The sequence below is a fragment of the Pogona vitticeps genome, chromosome 6 (assembly GCF_051106095.1).
Source record: "Pogona vitticeps strain Pit_001003342236 chromosome 6, PviZW2.1, whole genome shotgun sequence".
Taxonomy (NCBI): Eukaryota; Metazoa; Chordata; class Lepidosauria; order Squamata; family Agamidae; genus Pogona; species Pogona vitticeps.
Genome location: NC_135788.1, coordinates 30,761,268 through 30,770,091, shown reverse-complemented (window position 1 = coordinate 30,770,091; position 8,824 = coordinate 30,761,268).

Below are 8,824 nucleotides of genomic sequence, written 5' to 3'. Positions count from 1 at the left end.
AGCAAGTAGTGTCCTTTCGGGTTTAACCTATTTGTTTCATTAGAAGCAGCAAATTTGCTTTTATTCTTTGATCTTCTCCAGTAACTGTTGCCTTCAAACCTAGAAGTCTCATCTTCCAGCACTGTCTTGTTTCATTTTGGATTGCCTCATCATGGGGTTTTCAAAATAATAATAAAAGAAGATTCAGAAGTGGTTTATCATTGCCTTCTCCTGCACAGAGTTAGCTGGTGTGTCGCTATCATTGTCTCCGCTTATCACTATCCACTACTTCTGCTGTCTTTCAGAATTTCTCTGTCTGGACCACCATTGGAACTATGAATCTTCTTCTGTTGATATGACCCATACATTGTCTTCTGTTGATGAAACTGCTGAAGAGGAGCACTTGCCATGTTAATATGCACATCTAAGATTATCTAAGTAGGGTGGACTAATTTAAATGAATCAATTGGTCATGGTATTTTGTACTACTCCCTCACAATCTTTAACCTTTTAATGTTGCCAACATGCAGAAACAGATTAAGATGACAGCTTCTTTCAAAACTTTGATTTCAATAGATCTTCTCCAGGTAGCCCTAGCATTGGATTTGACTGCATATTCAGATCAATTTGATTGGAAGCAAGAGGCTGGTGATGTTCATGGCACCGGACACATCAACTTCAACTTCAGCCCCCTTCATTAATCTGAATGATTATGATTTTTCAGAATGTATGCTTGTAGTCATGCAGTGTTTGTGAAGAGGAAAACTGTACAAATTAAGAAGAAAATATTAGCCTAACCCTTCAAATTGAATTTCCTGGCCTTTGTCCAGTTACCTCTCTTGGGTCAATATGTATTTTGGGGCCATGGGGGGAAAATGTGCATGTACAATTTGGAATCAGCTTGAGAAATAATATTTAACTACATCTCTGCTGTAAATGAACGCATAATTTTAGAATAATAATTTTCTGGGTGAATTCAGTACATAGGGACATGATTGTTTTGTTTTGTTTACAAAAAGCATTAGGATTTACTGGAGCTGTACATGTGATGAAGTCCTTGAAGCAGCTACTAATTTCACAAGTCCTGGCAGGAGACTGGAATTAAAACAGAGAAAAAGAGGGAGGGGGCGAGGTGTGATCTGAGACACTGTTTCTGCACAAAGGCACACAAGTTCCATCTGGATGACCTTTCCCCTTTGTTGTTCCTTCAATTGCCTTCCAACTCTCAGGGGACCCACTAGGTTTATAGGCAAACTCCACGTACTCTGTGGGAGGACCACAAAAAGAAATTCATCCCTATGGGTGATAAGTCTCCTTCTTATTTGCAGGAAGTTTTCCATCTGGAGACGGAATTAATGTCACTTTAGTACATACAAGCCTGTTTGCTTGTTTTCTTGTAGTGAATCTATCAAGACCCAAACCATTTACCAGTGGTTTGCATCTGTGTCTCAGTGTGTTATGTCACAGCTTAGAAGAAAATAAACATTTTGGACATAACTCCCAGAACCCTCAGTCAGCATGACCAGTAGAGGATGGCAAATTCTGGAAGCTGGAAGCAAAAGGGTAGACTCTCAGGATCTCTGACTGGGTCTCTCATCGGACATTATGAAAGAATGGAATAGAAATATTTTAAGTACACAGACATTAGCTTTGCCATCCTTTGCATGTCTCCTCAGAAATAATTCCCCTTATGTTCAGTGTTCCAGCGAAGCAGATATAGCTTTGCTTATTTTAAATGCCTAAATGCAAAATAATTGTACATTAGAAATACTCTAGTCGAAGTTACGAGTGGAAACTTGAAAGTGTGGTGGTGTTTCTTTCTTCTCATTACTACACTCCTCACCTCCCCCACCTTTTCTGAGATCCAGGAGACCCTCAGAAATGTCCAGGAGTCTGCATAAAAAACTGTAGTTAGGCAAACTGGTGAAACGTGAGCCTAACCCAGCTGGATTTGAGTAGCATTTCAAGATTACTGTGAGACTTTTGGTTCCTGCACTGACTTCAGGCAGCAACAATGTTGGGGTTGGGTGACTTTCACTTGTGTAGGTTTGGATATACTGTACACGCCTTCTGTCTCCATCGCTTAATTTTTTTACACAAAAAAAAGTTACCAGGCTGTGAGTCACTGGAAGGACAACATCTTTGGTAAGAACATATTATGCGACATCACAATCAGTTCTGTCCCTTTCTTTTGCAGTACAAGAAGTCACCATACTGTCCAGATGAGGTGAGGGTGGGGAGAAAATTGCCCCAAAGACTACTGACCTATTTTGGAGGGTTTCATTAGTTTTAATTATGTATATGCATGAAAGTCCTTTGAATATTACTTGTTGTTCTACTGTTACCATTACTGCTCTTCTTCTTCTTCTTCTTCTTCTTCTTCTTCTTCTTCTTCTTCTTCTTCTTCTTCTTCATTATTATTATTATTATTATTATTATTATTATTATTATTATTATTATTATTATTATTATTATTATTATTATTATTATTATTATTATTATTACTACTACTACTACTACTACTACTACTACTACTACTACTACTACTACTGTCAGTGGACGTAAAGGTAACAGCAGCAGTTTTGCCTGCCCTCTGGAGGCCAGTTTTCAGCATTTTATTTTAAAGCACACTAGCTGTGCGATAGTCTTTGATAAAAGTACTGTAGTTTCTCTTTCAACAGCTTTAAATGTATGACTTTGCTAAGCTTTTTTTTTAACCACAGCCCTCACAAGCATGAAGCTGTACAAAACTGGCTAACAATTTACTATATCATTCCCTATTTGTGTTTACTTGTACGCTGTCCCTTCTCCTCTTACACTTTTTTAAGGACCTTCCTAAACACTTACAACTTTAATTGCACATCTGCAGCTGACAAAACATTTAAGTGCCTCGTTGCCAAGATACATTTTATCTTTCAAATTACCTTCGTAAAAAATTGCACAGGAGTAGATGCATTCCAGGGAGGAAAGAAGCCAAACCTAAATGTGACCCATCAGGAATAGAATACGATATTTCTGTGATTCTTATTAATGCTTACACATACGCAATTTCAAGAGGAAATGTTTGCATGACCTTTTAATTCGTAAAGCATTCCAGCTGGAAATCAAAACAGTACATGATTCTTATTGCTTAACATAAACGTAGTTGCCTAAGCCATTTGATAGCGCCATGCGTACACACGCCTCCCAGATGCAGTTTCTGAATGAAGCTGCAATTATGAAAATTGATCTCATTGTGTTTTTAGCCTGACACAGATGGAATACATGGGCTTATGTTCATTTCGAGCAATTGCTTTGGGGAGCAGGAACATCACAACACACATACAGCATTAAGACAGGTACAAAAGGTTGCAGGTCTCAGGATAGGATTTGCCCCTAAAATCTCAGCGAATCGGCTGCTGCTGATTAGGAAGCCCCGTACCTTGAGGGTTCATTCTAATGGCTTTATGGCATGCCATTTAGACATGTTTAGAAGTACTCTTGTCTTTTTCATTACCTTACATGCTCCAGAACTGCGGCTCCTATTGGAATTCACATGCTACTCTTTAAATTCATCATGAAGACTCAAGAACATTTTGCAATTGCTGCCTGTGCGGCCCCCACCGCACCCCAATCCCAAGAGCTTCCACCCAGGTTTCAGGTTCTGGTGCAGAAATCTCCAGGTAGGCAACCCATGAGAGGTCCAAAACACATCCACAAGAGGAAGGGCCTTCTCCATGGTGGCACTGACTTTGTGGAATCAGCTCCCAATGGAGCTATGCCTGGCCCTCTCCCGGTTAATGTTTAGGCGGCCACTTAAAATGCTGCTTTTCAGGGAGGCCTTCCATACTGACCCTGTTTGACTTCAATTTTATGCCTCTCATCCTGCTGTTTATATAGAGAACTGCCTATGGTGCCATCTGGATTATTTGGTTAAATATTTTCATTTTATTGATTATTTGTATTTCATTTTTACATATTTTATTTACTGTTGCAAACCACCCATAGCACTAATAGGGCAGTATATAAATCAAATCAATCAACAAATAAATAAACAAATCTCTCAGAACAGGCTGCTGCTGACCTATAGGCAGAATGAAGCAGTCAGCTTAGGCAGTAGCTCTGAGGCATAGAACAAGGCAGCAAGCGGTTAAATTATTGGTTCTTACTGCCTTTGTACTTCCAGACAATGCACTTAAAGGTTCTTCTGCCTCCTCCACCAAAATAACCTGCCTGGCTTTTGGTACTGCATGTACCTTGAGTTGCATTGGTAGGAGATGCAATTTATTGCTCCACTTCAGGCAGCAAAATGGTCAGCTCTGGCCTGGCTTCCCAGTAGCCAAGAATGAATTCACTAGTTGCTACAGCAAAAGCTGGAGAGACTTTTAATGTAGGGCTTCCTGAGTCATACACAGGAATGATGAAGCTAACTCGCCCAAAATTCTATATATGTATAAGAGTATACGTATAGAGGACTATCCAACCACCCACAGGCATATTTGGTAGACACATGGGAGAAGACTTTCCTGGTGGCAAGTTCTAAGGGAAGCTAAGCTGTCTACCTCCCTATTATCTTCTTGCTGGCAGACAAAGACATTTTAATTTAAGGATTTCAGCAACTGGCTGCTGAGGAAGAGTATCATACTCCCAAGTAACTATGTAATCTTTTTCACCATTACAACATTTCTGAGTAAATGTGGTTAGGGTGATATAATTGTACTCATAATTAAAACTTCACAGTGTAATCCACCTGTACATTTTTTAACATAAAAATAAGTGCTACTTGTTTAGTGGGAACAATGCTATTGACAGTGTGTTGTTTAACAACAACAAACATTTATTGCACCAGTCAAAGAAAATGGCAAGATAAAACAGTTACAATCAGTCAGACTGACATAAAATAACAATAAAAATAGTTAAAATTATGGTGAGAAACATAATAAATATGCACGCTCATTAGGTACTTTCAACCAGTACTTTGAATCAATACTTTACTTATGAGATAGATCAATCAGTCACAGGTGGTATTTGACTGTGATTGTATCAAGATGCACTAAGATTAATGAGTCTACCAGATTGCGTTCATGCTGTTATATTTTTGGAGCTCAGTATTCGTGTTAGTCCAGAGTCCTTAAATTTTTCCCTGCAGCCTGCTGCCCTTATCACGATTAGGATGATGTTTTGGGTGACGTATTGATTTCCAATCCCAGGGCTTCCATATGCTTTGCAAGGGATCTAGATAGTATTCTCTGATGTCTGTATATAACTGATAGTCAAGGATATGAGTTAGATCTTCCACAGCAGCTGCCCCACAGATACATGATCTGTTTTGAATTGGTACACCATGGAATCTCCCCAATTTCACCATTAGTTCCATTTGTTCAAAATGCAATCTGGTAAAGGCTTTCTGGAGTTCCATTTTCATAGAATATGACAGATATTTTTTTCCAACTGAGGCAGATGTTTTATACTGTACCTGCTAACCAATTTTTGTTTTTCAGGGATCTGATAACAGTTAGGTCAGTTTGAACTCCAACATCTAATAACTTTTTGTCTAAATATATTTTTGGTATCATTTTACTCCTTGGGTTAAACGTTTGTATGGAAAAAAAAGTATTTTGGGAGTAATCTGGAAAATTTCTGTAACTAGCATTGTTCATAGAGAGTTGCCCTTTGTTCCTCTAAACAGATCTTAGGAAGTCTACTTTCCTTCATCTGCTTAATTTTGCACTAATAACTGATCATCCTGGCATGAACTGCACCAGCAAGCATATCCATACCCAATTCCATTCTAATTAAGCAGGGTGCCATAGATTTTGAGGCTCCTAATATCATACACAAGAATGGATTTTGGACTCTCTCAATAGTGGTGAGGTTAGCAAAACCCGATTTCTGCACCAAATATTAGTGCTGATATTACCTTTGCCTTAAAGATCTTAAAAATTGAGTGCAGTGTGACTGGATAAGTAAAATTCAACAGTCTTTTTAAACAGGCAGTGGCTTTCAGTTCACTTCTCTTTATTTGTAAGGACAATGCTCCTGTAGCTGGGAGGGTTATGCCTAGGTAACAGTAGGATTTTACTTGCTCTAATTCTTTTGAGTTTATGTACCTCCTATGTATTTTTTTTTCTTTTTGCCAAAGACTACAGCTTTAGATTTGTCATTATTAACAACTAGTTTTTTTTCTTACACAATAAGAACTCAATCGTCTTAGCAGTCTTCTCAGTCCAACCTGTGTAGATTACAATAAGATCATGTCATCTGCATAAAGTTTACAGATCTGTCTAAAGTTTTGGGCATGTGGAAGTTTTGGTTTTCCACGGTTCTGACAATATCATAAAATTTGAAAAGAAATGAGGATAGAATATAGCCTTGGCAAACACCCTGTGTTTTGGAATCAGATCTGAGAGAGCATGTGTGGCACCAGTTTGGATCTTGAGACAGGTTTCAGAGTAGAGTTTTCATTAAAATCAGCAGTCTCGAATCCATGCTGACATCAAACACTTTATCCCAAAGCCGTTGCCTGTTTATAGAATCAAAGGCTGCACTGAGGTTGAAGAAGGCAGCATAAAGTTGCCCATTCTCCCCTCATATATTTAGTTATCAGGTGGTGTCAGATACAGCAATAATCCAATGTAGGTCTACAGTACCCCTCCTAAATCTTGTTTTTTTCTTCAGCCAGCAAGGCATGATCTTCTGCTCAGTCCTCTACTTTTTGCAGGATGTACTTTACAAAAATTTTCGTTGGGATATCAATCAGGCTGATTCGTCTATAATTCTTAGGTTCCTTTTGCTCCCCTTTCTTATGTATTGGTACAATTATACTTAGTTCCCAATCTTTTGGAACACATCCATTATTGTTTATCTGTGTAAAAATACCTGCCATGAGTGTGGACCACTAGTCTACGTTTGTCTTCAACAACTCAGGTGGGATAAAATCCTTCCCTGGTGCCGTGTCATGATTGGAATAAGCAAATTTATCTCAAAGGCAGATACTGGGGGCCATCATGGAAGGTTGTTGATATCTGATAACAAATTGTATAGAAAGTTTCCCATGTTGTGGCTGGAATGGGAATGTCAGATACTGGTTTTCTCTAAGCTTACTGGCAGCTAAGTTCCAAAACTAGGTTGTATTTGTCTCAGTATTACTATTACTTGGTTTGTTTTGTTGTACGTTGTCTGGATACTATGAGTTTTAGGAGAGGTTCTGGGATTTAGGGTTTAAGAGGGTGCGTGTGTGTGGTTTTGGTCTAGTCTCTGAGTGTTCTTTGTGAATTTCATTGCATGTGTATACGGTGTATATATGTTCAATGACAATAAATTGAATTGTATTGTAGTTGCTGCTAGCTTGAGATTTGACCAGAATTTGTGCTGGAATTTGTAGTCACGTCTCAGTTTCAACATAATATCCTGTTCTCTAAGATCAGTTGTTACATGTACACTGTGAATCTGCTTCATCCATGCTACTCTACATTCTTCATCAAATCATTGAGTCTTTGGGAGTTTTCCTTTTTTTGACCTTGAGTTTGTTAGACGGGGTCTCAGATGATCACAAATATCTTGGTATGCTTGCGGTACTGATTCAGCATCGGAATCGGACTTTGAAATAACAACATATAGTGCCTTTCCCTTGTTTGAACTGTAGAGAGCATTTATTTTGCTTATATTTACTTTCTGCTATTTTAGTCTTCTTTCTTGATGAAATTTGGGCTTTTGTCCTGACTGCACATCTGAGTTTGGAGCTAGCCTTAGGTTTGGCTCTACTGCTAGTTTCACTGCTAAGGACTGACAGTCACTATCTTCCCTAATATTTATGGTTATCCCAGAAAACAAATGAGCCTTCCTTCTTGAAACACAGATGTAAACAAAGACACTACCTAAATATGAAGAGAAAAAGGTGAAGGGGTGTATTGAGTTATATTCACTAAAAACTATGATCTGTAGGTCAAATATGTAAGGTATCCTAAATAAAATTAGACTTACATTATTTATCTTTTTATATCTAAATTTCCAATAATTTAGAACTGGAGAGCTATCACCCCCCAATACCACATAATTCTGGACAATAATGAGACTATCCTGGCATTGAAATCACCTGATAATATGAACATGCCACTTGGGAATCTGGAGCTCAGCTCCTCCAATAAATGTTACAGCTGCAGCCAGATATCTTTCTTACAATAGTGGGAGCAGATTGGGACTACATAGGCATTTATCAAAATTATCACTGTACTGCCCATGACAATTTTGATGGCAAGGCCAACTCCTCCTTAATCAGAATGGCATTTTTTAATCCGTATGCTTGTTTGGCCCATGTTGTGAAGCTTGGTCAATATATCATATTATTAATCACAAGCCATGTTTCTTGCAATGCAATAATTTTGTATTTTCATAGAAATTCATCCAGGTTATTATCACGTGCTTTGGACTTCTATCCAGACATGTTCCATGACAAAATATCAACTGGTCTGTTACTGCTATTTTGTGCTCTGAAATGTTGGCTCTTCGAAGTTTCCTGGGTTGTTTTACCTATTGGGAGACCTGGCCCATTGAAATCCTGCAGATTGATCAGTGTGCTGGTTATATACCGCCCCATATTGCTTAAAGCACTTTTTGGGTAGTTTGCAATTCAATTATGCAGGCTACACATTTCCCCCACTCCCACTCCTGTGAGCTGGGCATTAAGAAAAAAAAGGGGAAGCAGGAATAGAGGATACAAGGCCTCCCTTACACACCATGGCCCTATTTCAAGCTTGTAGGTGGTGCATGATGCCATTATTATTGAGGTAGGTTTCATTAAAAGTCTTTTCTTTGATCTCATAATTTGAGTACTGATTGGGGCTTAGTCCCAATAACCAACATATAG